The sequence below is a fragment of the Zingiber officinale genome, chromosome 6A (assembly GCF_018446385.1).
Source record: "Zingiber officinale cultivar Zhangliang chromosome 6A, Zo_v1.1, whole genome shotgun sequence".
NCBI classification, from domain to species: Eukaryota; Viridiplantae; Streptophyta; class Magnoliopsida; order Zingiberales; family Zingiberaceae; genus Zingiber; species Zingiber officinale.
The window spans coordinates 78,016,950-78,029,793 of record NC_055997.1 but is presented as its reverse complement, the minus strand read 5'-3'; positions in this window follow the sequence as shown (position 1 = coordinate 78,029,793).

Sequence of the window (12,844 nt, the reverse complement as noted above, 5' to 3'; positions counted from 1 at the left end):
ATTAATTGATTTGTGAGTAGATTTTGTTTGTTTTTCTTGTTGACAAGCATTACAAATTGTTGAGTCTAAGTTAGGTAATTTTGGTAGGTCTCTAACTAATCCATTTAATTTACTTAGATTTCTAAAGTTTGTGCGTGACATTCTTCTATGTCATAACCAGGTTTTTTCTTTTTGTATTAAGTAACACTTAAGTGAGTAAGATGTTAGGTTAATTGCATAGATATTGTCCTTTCTAAACCCTTTTAGGCTTATAGTAGGGTTATCTAAGTGCTTAATTAAACATTTAGAAGAAAGAAGCTTAACCTTATATCCAGAATCACACAATTAACTTATACTAAGAAGGTTGTATTTGAGTTTTTCAATAAGTAATACTTTCTTAACAATGAAATCAATTTTGAGTTCAATATTTCCTATCCCAATTACCTTTACTTTGCCGTTGTTTTCAAAGGCAACTGTTTCTAAGCTTTCATAGGTTAATTGAGTGAATTTGGTGTGATCCTCAGTCATGTGTTTGGAGTAAGCACTATTCAATATCCGCTTGGATTCCTACAACAGGTAGGAGTTAAGATTAGTTTTATTTAAAGTTAATTTTAATTTTAAAATTAAATTTAAGATAATTTTAAGTTAATTTAATTTAAGTCAATTTAAGTTCATTTAGGTTTGATTTAATTTGAATTTTAAGTTAATTTTAATTTAAATTTGATTTAAGTCAATTTAGGTTAATTTAAATTTAAAGTTAAGTTTTATTTAAGTTAATTTTTAATTAAGCTAATTTTAAGTTTAAGTTTAATTTAATTTTAAGTTTAATTTAATTTTTAATTTTAAGTTTAATTTATTTTTTACTTTTAAGTATAATTTAATTTTAAGTTTAAGTTTAATTTAATTTTAATTTTAATTTTAATTTTAATTTTTAACTTTAAGTTTAATTTAATTTAATTTTAAGTCTTAGTTTTTTAATTTAATTTTTAAGTTTTAATTTAAGTTTTTAATTTAATTTTTAAGTTCAAGTTAAGTTTAATTTAATTTTTAAGTTTAAGTTAAGTTTAATTTAATTTTTTTAAGTTTTTAATTTAATTTTTAACTTTAAGTTTTTAATTTAATTTTTAATTTTAAGTTTAATTTATATTTTTAATTTTAATTTTAATTTTAATTTAATTTTAAGTCTTAGGTTTTAATTTAATTTTTTAGTTTTAGTTTTTAATTTAATTTTTAAGTTTAAGTTAAGTTTAATTTTTAAGTTTAAGTTAAGTTTAATTTTTAAGTTTAATTTAATTTTTAAGTTTACGTTTAAGTTTAATTTTTAAGTTTAAGTTTAATTTTATTTTTACTTTTAAGTTGAATTTAATTTTTAACTTCAAGTTTAAATTAATTTTTTGTTTTAAGTTGAATTTAATTTTTAACTTTAAGTTTAAGTTAATTTTAAGTTCTTAGTCATCTCACCCGATCTATGTTTTTAATCAGGGAATCCTATAATTTTATGAGATAGGTTAATTTCAATTTCAGGGTTTGGTTTAACCTTGTGTTAGATTCAGGTTTAACTTTGGGTTCAACAAACGAGCATTTTTTGGATAAACTTCTGGGCTATGGTGAGTCACCTGGACATCATTAGAGTAACCATGCCTTCGAGGTTTTCCAAATAGTCTCATCCACTGAACTTAGTATAAAACCTTGGTCTAACTAGTTAGGATTCATAAGGTGTAGCTTCAGTTAGTTTCACTAAGCTAAATGCACCAGGTCGAAGTCATATCTTCCTAGTCATGCATAGACAGAGCTTCCCTAACTTATTATCATCCAAAACTTCATCAGTACTGTAGGTCAAGTTAAACTTTTGTCCCTTTTTATTCTAATCCTAATTACCCTGTCAGGTAGGTTATTTTTGGAGATACCAATTAGTTTGGAGTCTCCCCCTGAATTATTTATCTGGATTTGTTAAGTTTTTATTTTGGGGTTATGTCGATTACTTTTATAATTATAATAGACTTGATGATAGTTTGGGCTTGAGTTGGTTCTGTAGTTCTTTCTATGATTTGCCTTTGGTTTAGTTGATTTAGTTTTATGTTTTGAATTTTGATTAGGGTTATTTGATTTTACATAATATATTTTATTTTTGGGTATATAGTATTGGTTAATTCCTACTTGCATGGTTAGGCACGCTTTTGGAACCCAAGCTTTAGTTTATGTTTTATTTTGAGTTACGAGTGACATGAATGATTTATTTGTTGAACTGGACTTGTATCCAAGCCCAGATTTGTTGTATATAGCTTTTTGAGTTTTAAGGATTAGATCCAAGTTTTTAGATCTAGTTGTAAAATTTTCTAACAGCCCTTTAAGTTTGTTAATTTTAATTTTTTATGTTGAGTTTTCCTCCTCAAGTTTTACAACTTGATTTGGATTAGAATTTTCGATCTGTTCCTTGAGGTGTTGATTTTCCTCAAGGAGCATTTTATTTTTATTTTTATTTTTGATTAATTTTTTATTTAAGCATGTAATGATTTTGAAAATTTTTTTGCTTAAATTAAGGTATACCTCATTGGAACCTTTGGAAACGAGTACAGACTCGTGGCTCAATTCGGATTTGGACCCATCTGTTGGGTTTGCAAGGTTGCAAACATACTCCTACATTGTAAAACACATGGGAAAGATCATGAGTTTATAAAGAGAAAAGATATCTCTATTGGCATGAGGCCTTTTTGGGAGAGCCCAAGAGCAAAGTCATGAGGGCCTAGGCCCAAAGTGGACAATATCATGCAAATATGGAGATATCTAAATTCTTTTCAAACCTACAAGTGGTATCAGAGTCCGGATTGCCAGAAGGTTTAACCACTAACTGTGCACAATAGCCATGGTCTGATTAAGCTATGTGAGTACAATATTACCTCGAACAAAGAAAGTAAGGGGATCCTATGTTTGAATTAAGAGGACCAGACACCAGATAAGGAAATCCTAGTAGGTCGAGTGGATCGAAGGGCAGGAAGACCTGGTGGGTCGAAGGATCGGACTTGAGAAGCATGTTGTCCTTTGTTTGAGGGGGGGGGGGATTGTTGGGTTTGCAAGGTTGCAAACATAGTCCCACATTGTAAAACACATGGGAAAGATCATGGGTTTATAAAGAGAAAAGATATCCTCATTGGCATGAGACCTTTTGGGGAGAGCCCAAGAGTAAAGTCATGAGGGCCTAGGCCCAAAGTGGACAATATCATGCAAACGTAGAGATATCTAAATTCTTTTCGATTCTACACCATCTTCTAATTCACCTTCTGATTTTGATTCGCAGGCCATCAACACGAGGTAACTTCGATGCTTCTGTTCTTCGACGTTCGATTCATCCGAAGATGATTCATCCCATGTCACCTTAAGTGCTTTCTTCTTGGTTTTGTCGTTCTTCAGCTTTAGGCATTTGTTCTTATAGTGCCACTTCTTGTTGCATCTGAAGCAGATCATATTTTTATTGTTAGGATTGGTGGTGGAGTTGATCTTCTGCAGGTCATTTCTGCTGAAGTTCTTCTTTCTCCTGGTGAACATTTTTCTTATCAAATTCACCAGGTATTCTTCGTCTTCTGGGTCTTGGTCAGACTCACCTTCAGGTTCAGGTTTGGTTCTTGACTTGCCTTTGGAGGAACCTGCAAAAAAGGCAATTCCTTTCTCAACCTATTTTGAGTTAGTTTGTTCATGGAGTTCGAGTTCATAAAATAGTTCATCTAGCTTTAATTTAGAAAGATTATTCGAAATCTTGTAAGCATCCACGATGGATGCCCACAGTGCATTTTGAGGAAACGTGTTAAGGGCATACTTTATCAGGTCGTGGTTCTCCATCTGGTGGCCGATGTTGTGAAGCCTGTTGAGGATGTCCTTTATCCTCATGTGGAGTTGACTCACGGTTTCTCCTTCTTGCATTTTTATATTAAATAGTTTATTCATATAGAGGTCTCTTTTGGTTACCTTCGCGTCGCTGGTTCCCTCGTGCAATTCGATGAGCTTGTCCTACAGTTCCTTCACATTTTCATGTGGACCGACGCAGTTCAATTCTTCTTTCGTTAGCCCACACTGGAGGATGTTGAGAGCCTTGAATCTATTTGGGTTTTCTCGACCACTGGTCGAAGTCGATCTTCAGATAGACCTCCATTTGCTTCTTTCAGTACGGGAAGTCATCGCCGTTGAAGAGGGGAGGACGGACAGTGTTGTATCTCTCATTTTTTGTCATTGCTCTTGCTCACAATAAAGAAAAACACAGATGGTCCCAAAACTTTTGGTCTTGGATTAGTAGTGTGGGATAAAAATAAAAATATTAAGACTGAATTGGTGTTGCACCAATTCAGATTGGTTTGCTACAAGAAAATGTTTCTAAAGAGGAAATTGTACCAATTTGGATTATGTAGAAAAACTTAAAACCGAAAATAAGAAAACAAAAATTTTCATCCCCTTTGCCGGATTGGTGGTTGCACCAAATCAGAGCGATACCTGCTCTGATACCACTTGTTGGATCGAAAAGAACGCTAGAGGGGGGTGAATAGCGATCGTTGAAAAATCGTTATCGAGTCAAAGTACACAGCAGAAAAGAATAACGAAAACAACGCTAACACACCAAGTTTTACTTGGTTTAGAGCCTTCATCGACTCCTACTCCAAGGCTCGCACGTGAGAGTGTTTTCGTTGGACAATTCACTAATAGTTCATAAAAGAGTTACACAATAAGTACAAGAACTATAAAATAATTTTACCGACAACGAGGAAAATAAAAACTGAGTCGCAGGTTGTCGGAGAAGCTTCACAGCGTCGCAGGAGTATCTTTGGAGCAACGCATAAGAAAGTAGTTGTAGAGAGAAGTTGTGTTGTGCTCCTGGTGGAAGGCTGCTTATATAGGCAATTCCGGGCGCCTGGACCGTGACGTCAGTCATCCAATTAACGCGCTCCAAGCTAGCGACAAGATTGATTTTGGGAATTCTGAGTGCCTGGACCGCTTTCGGGTGCCCAGATCCCTTCCGATCGCCCGGACCAACTTTTCAACTGCCTTTATTCCTTGTAAAATGAAGTTAGTCCGAGATAATAAAACTTATATTACACTGCAAAACAAGTATTAACACAATTATAATCTAGAGTAGTAACTAGATTATGTCTCCTCGAGACCAAAATCTAGTCAAGATCTCAACTTAGATTTCCCAAATAGATCTAAGTTGGATCGACGCCTATTGTTCCCTCAAATAGGGAATGCATGCTCACCAAGTCACTCTCCTCCAGTGACTTACCTTAACTTATCGCTTTGCCAGACATTCAGTCAGTCTGTCGACCTGTCTGGACTTCATGCCAACTATCCGGTCAGCCCGTTGACCAAGCTGGACTTCATGCCAGATATCCGGTCAGCCCGTCGACCTAGCTGGATTTCTTACCAAATATCCGGTCAGCCCGTCGACCTATCTGGACTTCTCCTGCACACTTAGTTAAATCATTAGATCACATTAAACCTAATTTAACTTACTTTGGCATTCATCAAAACCTGAGTTAGACCGTTAGTGCAACCTACACCAACACATTGTTGTTGGTGTTTGAAAACTAATAATATGTAAGTACATTGGATTGGTTTTGATGTAGTCAACTAAGTCAAGTTAGGTCCTGTTGTGTTTGATGCCTTATGCATAAGTTAACAGAAGCTTAAGAATACAGGAAGTCAAGTGAAAAATATAGCGGATGAGAAAGATGACACGAAAAGCGAGTCGACAGGCTTGGTGCATCCGAGGGGTGAAGAAGGTATAGAAGAGTACACTAGTGAATAACAAGAACACATCCAGTGCATTTGAGGGAAGAGAAGTTGGGGAGGAAGTCTACTAGAGGAAGGTCAGAGTTGGGTTCGGGTGAGCTCAACTTCAGACAATCGGAGAATCACCCAAAAGGAATAACTAGGAAGAGTTAACCTTTCTTAAAGGTTAATTGGTCAAGCTGACTGATGGAAGGCGCCTTCAAGGAAGATGGAAGGCGCCCTCACGCTTTCATGGAAGGCACCCTCAAAGGAGATGGAAGCCACCCTTGCGCCTTTATGGAAGGTGCCCTGGCGCCTCCATGGAAGGCACCCCCAAGTTGGGTGGAGGCGCTTCCAATAGCCGTTAAGCACCCATTGGAGAGGATAAAAATACCAACGAATAGAGGATAAACTCTATCATCTTGGAGGTTCCCTGGTCCTCTTTGGAGGCACCTCTAAGAGATGAAAACCAATGGCCACTTAATCCCAAAAGGTTATAAAAAGCCCCTTGGTATTAAGAATTAAATATCTCTTGAACAATAACTTCTGTATTAACTTTCCTAATCTTTTCTGAGCTATCAACGTGTGTAAAGGGCTTCTCCACCTTCAACAAAGAAGTTTTAGTGAGCTTTTCAATGCATTGGATTAACAACCACTTAGGTTGTGACCAAGTAAACTCTGCCGTTTTTACCTATTCTTTTTAAGTTGTTTTCCTTAATGTTAATTGTTTATATTTGCTTAATTTAATTATGCATCCTTGCTAAAGTAAAAGCAAGAGATATTTTTTTAATTCTGATTTAATTCACCCCCCCTCTTGCCTGCCTACCGGGACCAATAATTGGTATTAGAGCCTAACAACCTAAGAAGGATTAACTACTGACTAAAGCACCAAAATAATGGCTAGACCAAGCATCTACCTGACAAAATTTGAGGGAGAGTTCGCAATATGGAAAAAGTGAATGTAGGTATTTTTCAAAACTAATTTTGAAATGTTATTAATAATTAAATATAATTTTATAGCTCCCAAAGATCAATAAAGAGAGGAAAAATAAGAATTATCTGTAGACCAAGAAGGAACAAGCTGACCTCGTAGCAAACAGACGAGCAGAATTCCACCTCCTAAATGTGCTACTACCGCAGGAAGTCAACAGAATCGGTACCTACGGATTAGTAAAAGAACTTTGGGAGAAATTTTTGGAGTTTCACGAAGGGACTTCCGAAGCTAAGCTCGCAAAATAGGACCTACTCCGGAATCAACTAACGAACCTTCGGCTAAAAGAAGGAGAATCGGTCGCTCAACTTCATGTCAAACTGAAGGAGCTGATCATCGGACTCGTGAATCTCAGAGAAATGGTAACAAATTGAGATTCACTAAGGTATGCACTAAACACTTTCCCAAGAATACCCAAGTGGACATCTATAGTTGACTCTTATTATATCTCCAAGGATCTAGAGGTAAGTTTGTTAGAAAGTTTATTTTCTACTTTAGAACTTCATGAATCTAGATATGCATGACTAAGGAAGGATCCTAATCAAAACATTGCCATAAAGGTAACAATAGATGTACAAGACTCCGAAGCTTCTATCGACGAAGATAAAGCAGCCTCATGGTAAGAAACTTTAGTAAATTTCTTAAATCTAACAAATTTTACAAGTCATAGGCAAAGACACACCTTCGAAGCAAAAGGAAGGTTTGATGTTATAATTTCCAGGAAGAATGGAACATCAAGGATAACTATCCTAAACTAAAGAAGAAGGAGAAAGAAAAAGGGCCAAAATGAACAAAGCAAAGAAACTTAAAAGCTACGTGGGATGAATCATCGTCTTCTGAGTCCGGGATCGAAGCTTATGTCAGACTGGCACTAATGGAGAATCATCAAAGGGATGAAGAAAGTACCTCAAAAATGAGCATTGACGAAGGGGGAGAGTTTTCAGAAAAAAGCAACGACAAAGGGGGAGCATTGGATAACGAAATCATCACAATAAGTAAGAAACATTTCCGATCTCCTGAAGAGTTATTTAAGTTCATTAAAATACTTTATATAAATATGTGTAAGTTAGATAAAGAGAATACACGATTAAAATTAATTTTAACAAAAATATGTCCATTAGAAATGTATGATAATCTAAAGGTGGAAAATGAAAAGATAAAAGATCAACTAGAAAAATTAAGAAATGACTATGCATGCGTAAATACAAACATTTCTCAAAATTCAAAATTTAGAAAATACGAAGGACTTAGTTAGTATATCAAGAACTATAGGGGTTAAATTAGAAAATTTTTTAAAAATTATGTTCCATCAAAATTTTTGATAAATCTAGTAGGTAGGAACTTGTATTGGGTTCCAAAAATATATTTAAACTAAATCTTCATATTTAAAAAAAAATGATTTATAAGGATAGAATTTCTTAACTTAGAAAAATATTTATTTCTAATTCTCATATTAAAATTTTCTATTCAAATGTTGAATACTGATAGGACAATAGATTTTCTATTGAAATAAATATTTTCTAAATTTTTATTAAATAATGAATTTTTCAAAAAAATTTTACTAAAAATATTAATTTTTAATATTAAAAATTATTAGAAATCAAAATTTAAAAATTTATTTTTTTTTGCAGTTATACATTCTATTTTACATATTCAAAGAAATTAAGTGAATTTTTAGAGATGAAAATCTACATTTAAAATTTATTTCTCTAAAAATAGGGTTCTACCATAAAACAATTTATTTCTATTAAAATAAAATATATTTTTTCTGGAAAAATTTGTTTTGATTTAACTACTTTTTATTTTGAAAAAAAATCAGGATTTTTCAAAACTGAAAAATAATTTTTAAAATTAGTTTCATCAAAATAGAGAATTAATTAGTAAAATTGGGATATTTTTGAAAAATATTAGTTAACTATTAAATTTGTTCACGATAGAAAATTTTTTAAAATTTTTATAACTATTTTTTGAATTTGTCTCTATTTTTTTATATGATCAGGGGGAGAAAAGTAAAGAGTTAAGTTATAGGGGAGATTAACTTAAATCGCATTGCATGTTTGCATTACTGCAAATTTTATTTTGTACTTAAATGCAAATTTATTTTGTATTAAATTACAAAATTTAATATTTTATTATTTGTTTAACTCTAACTCAACTTGGGTTGATGCACATCAAAAAGGAGATTGTAGGTCCTATTGTCTTTGATACTTTGTGTATGTAAAGGAGCTTTGGAACACAAGAAGTCGAGCAGAAGACGTAGCAAACGAAATGGATGACATGACAAGTGAGTCAACAAGCTCGATGCATCCGAGGGACGAAGAGGCTGCGAAAGAGTACACCAGTGAACAACAAGAATGCAACCATAGCATTCGAGGGGCGAGAAGTACTCGAGGAGAAAGTCTGCTTGAAGAAGGTTGGAGTTGGGTTCGGGTGAGCTCAACTCTAGATTGCTGAAGAATCACCCAAAAGGACGAACTAGGAAGAGTTAACCTTTCTTGAAGGTTAACTAATCAAGCTGACTGATAGAAGACACCCTCAAGGAAGATGGAAGGTGGCCTTATGCCTTTATAGAAGGTGCCCTCAAGGGAGATGGAAGGCGCCCTCACACCGTCATGGAAGGCACCCTCAAGGAAGATTGAAGGTGCCCTCATGCCTTCATGGAAGACGCCCTCCAGCTAGTTGGAGGTGCCTCTAACAGTCGTTAAGCACTCGTTGGAGAGGATAAAAACTCCAACGGATAGAGGATAAACTCTATCCTCTTAGAGGAGCCCTGAACCTCTTTGGAGACACCTCCAAGTGACAAAAATCAACGACCACTTAATCCAAAAGGCTATAAAAAGCCTCCTAGTACTAGGAATTAAACATCACTTGAACAACAACTTCTGTATTAACTTTCCTAATCTTTTCTGAGTTATCAACGTATGTAAAGGGCTTCTCCACCTTCAACAAAGAAGTTTTAGTGACCTTTTCAATGCATTGGATTAACAACCACCTAGGTTGTGACCAAGTAAACTCTGACATTTTTACCTATTCTTTTTAAGTGGTTTTCCTTAATGTTAATTGTTTATATTTGCTTAATTTAATTGTGCATCCTTGCTAAAGCAAAAGCAAGAGATATTTTTCTAACTATGATTTCAAGCAATTCATCCTCTCTTACCGACCTACCGAGACTAACAAAATAATACATTGTTGTTGGTGTTTGAAAACCAACAACACCAACAATAATCAACAATATTGTGTTGTTGGTTTTCGAAAATCAGTAACATAATATTGTTGATTTTTGAAACTAAACCATTTTTTTATTGCATGCATGTAAAAGAGAGAAAGGAGGAAAGAGAGTTTTTTTATTGCATGCATTCAAAAGAGAAAAGAGAAGTCGCAAGTATATAGAGAGAGAGGAGAGAAAAAAACTTTAAAAAATCTGACTTGTCATGTCTCAATTGTGTACCATAGTACAGCAAATTATGATCGGAGGCACCTCGGTGTGTGAGAGGTGCCCATGGTGGTCGCGCACCATAGGTGTGCAGGTTAACAACCGGGAGGCGTCTCTAATCATTGGAGGTGCCTCTGCGCATGAGAGGCGCCCATAGTTGTCGCCCACCATGGATGTACACGCTAACAACCGGCTATATATATATATATATATATATATATATATATATATATATATATATAGCTTTAATAGCTTGGGCGACATTGCTAGGCGTCACTCATGGGCACCTCACATGTGAAGGTGTCTCCAATCATCAAAGACGCCTCCCAATGTGAGAGGCGCCCATGGGCAATGTCCACCGGCATCTCCCAGGCTATCAAGCCTATATAGAGAGAGAGATAGAGATTAACTATGTTGCGAGTCGTACACTATGTGCCCGTGCGCAACAGTGGTCCAAGCGCCTCGACCACTGTCCAGGCACTTGGATTCATTAATTTTTTTTATTTTTTTAAATCAACATCTCCTCACAAAACATTATACCTTGTGAGTATCTAAAATTTTTTATCTAGACACTATGACTCAAGAGGGAAGTCTAAACCCGAAAGGAAAAATCTTATTTTAACCCATTATAACTCAACCTCTAAATCCTAAAATCTTAAATTTTAAATACATATAATATACCCCGTGAGTATCTAAAATTTTTAATTTTGAATATTATAATCCAAAAGGGAAGCCTGAACCCTATAGGAAAAATTTTATTAACTCAAACTCATTATAACCCAACACCTAAATCTTGAAATTTGAACCCTAGAAAAATAATATTCTGATTGAATCGAGGGTGCCTGGATTGAATCCAAGTGCTTGGATTCAACCCAGGATGCCTGAATCAATCCAAGCACCCTAGTTCCGTACAAACGCACAGTAAACCATCTGCGCAGAGCAAAATGATATATATATATATATATATATATATATAATTTTGATCTCTTGCGGTGATAGTCTAGCGGTTTCGTGCCCTCAACACGAGCCCTCTCCTTCCTGTCTTTCATCACTCACCGACGAACTAGGGCATCACTCTCCGCCGAACCAAGGTTTCGCCTCAATGGAGCAAGAAGTTGATTGGTAAAATCTCCTCTCATTTATTGATGCAGGAAGTTCATTTGGTGCCTTGTCAAACATATGATCCAAACATTTAATTGTGCTAAGGGATTGAGCTTGGGGATTCTCCCTTGCAACTTCAATTTTTTTTTTTAAACTTTTCGTGAAACTTAGCTTCTTCTGATATTGTTGCTGTTTGAGGGATATGTTTTTTGATGGATGTGTCGTCAAGTGTATGGCAACTTGGAGCATTGATTTGAATGGTTGGGGTGCTTGGTTTCAAAGTTTTGTGGCTTCTCCGCTCCTCTGCTTTGGAATCCTCTTTCTTTTCATAATGTTAGCTATTGAGATAGAATATATCAGAATGTTAGCTATTGAGATAGAATAGATCAGAATGTTAGCTATTGAGATATAATAGATCTAGCTAAGGATATAGTACTTTGAATCTCTATGAATGTTGAAGTTCTAAAGTTAACTCTAACGCTGCAAGTTTAGATGTCTCACTTGATTCTATCCTTGTATTTAAAATTGATTAGACTTGAAGATGTATGTTCAACCAGTAATGAATGTGATAGTTAAGAGAGATTGAACATGAACATAAGTCCCTTCCTTCATTTGAATGTTGTGAATTTTAATCTATGAATGTTGTAAAAAAAAATTAATCTAATTAATGAAAATTTGATTATTACGTTGCTATTTTATGACATCATCAAGTTATAGCATCATCGACAATATGAGACTTCAACCTATAATATATAGGGACTGCAGGCAAAGAACATTTATGTGTGTTTCTAAATCAACCAAGAATCCTAGAAAACAGTATTACAGATGTGACCAACATGGATGGTAAAAGTGGGTGACTACTAATACTAGTTCATCCTGTAAAATTGAAAGTGAACACATTTCTTATCATGAACATAATCCAGGAATAATCAAAGTACCGAAATTCATTTGGATATTAGTGAGGGTGGACTTGATTCTCTTAGCGATAATCCTGATTTAGTTGTTAGTTCATCTGGTTAGTTAATGTTAAGTAATGTTGGTATTGTAATGTAACTAACTATATGTTTATAATTATGGATGTAAACTTAATTTATTAGTTTATATCATTAAACACTGTTGAATAATATTGGTGTTGTAATTTCAACTTGTATACTGCTATAATTCCTTGCTCATGCTAAGTATTTGTTTCTCCATGAATCTCAATCGACTCTTGAAGACCCACGTGAGTGCTTGCAGTCCTTTCATTAAAAACCACAATCTAAACCTTTTCCCCATCCAAAATTGTCACCCTTGTAATTTTGGATCAAGTTGAGCTATTAAATGTTTGCCCGTATTTAGCATTTAGTAAACCCTACACTTTTTATTGGAAGTAGATGTAACAGTTCACTTTAGCTTATCATTTATATGAAACTAATGGACTTTACAGAGCAAACACTTAACAGAAGGATGAAACTAGAAGTAATAGTTTAACGATAGTGATTGACACACAAAGCACAACCACTTAATAGTTTTATAGAGATAGCATGATGTGAATAAAAGGAATTCAAAAAGTAATGATGCAAATTGATGTTACAGATGTGGTAAATGTC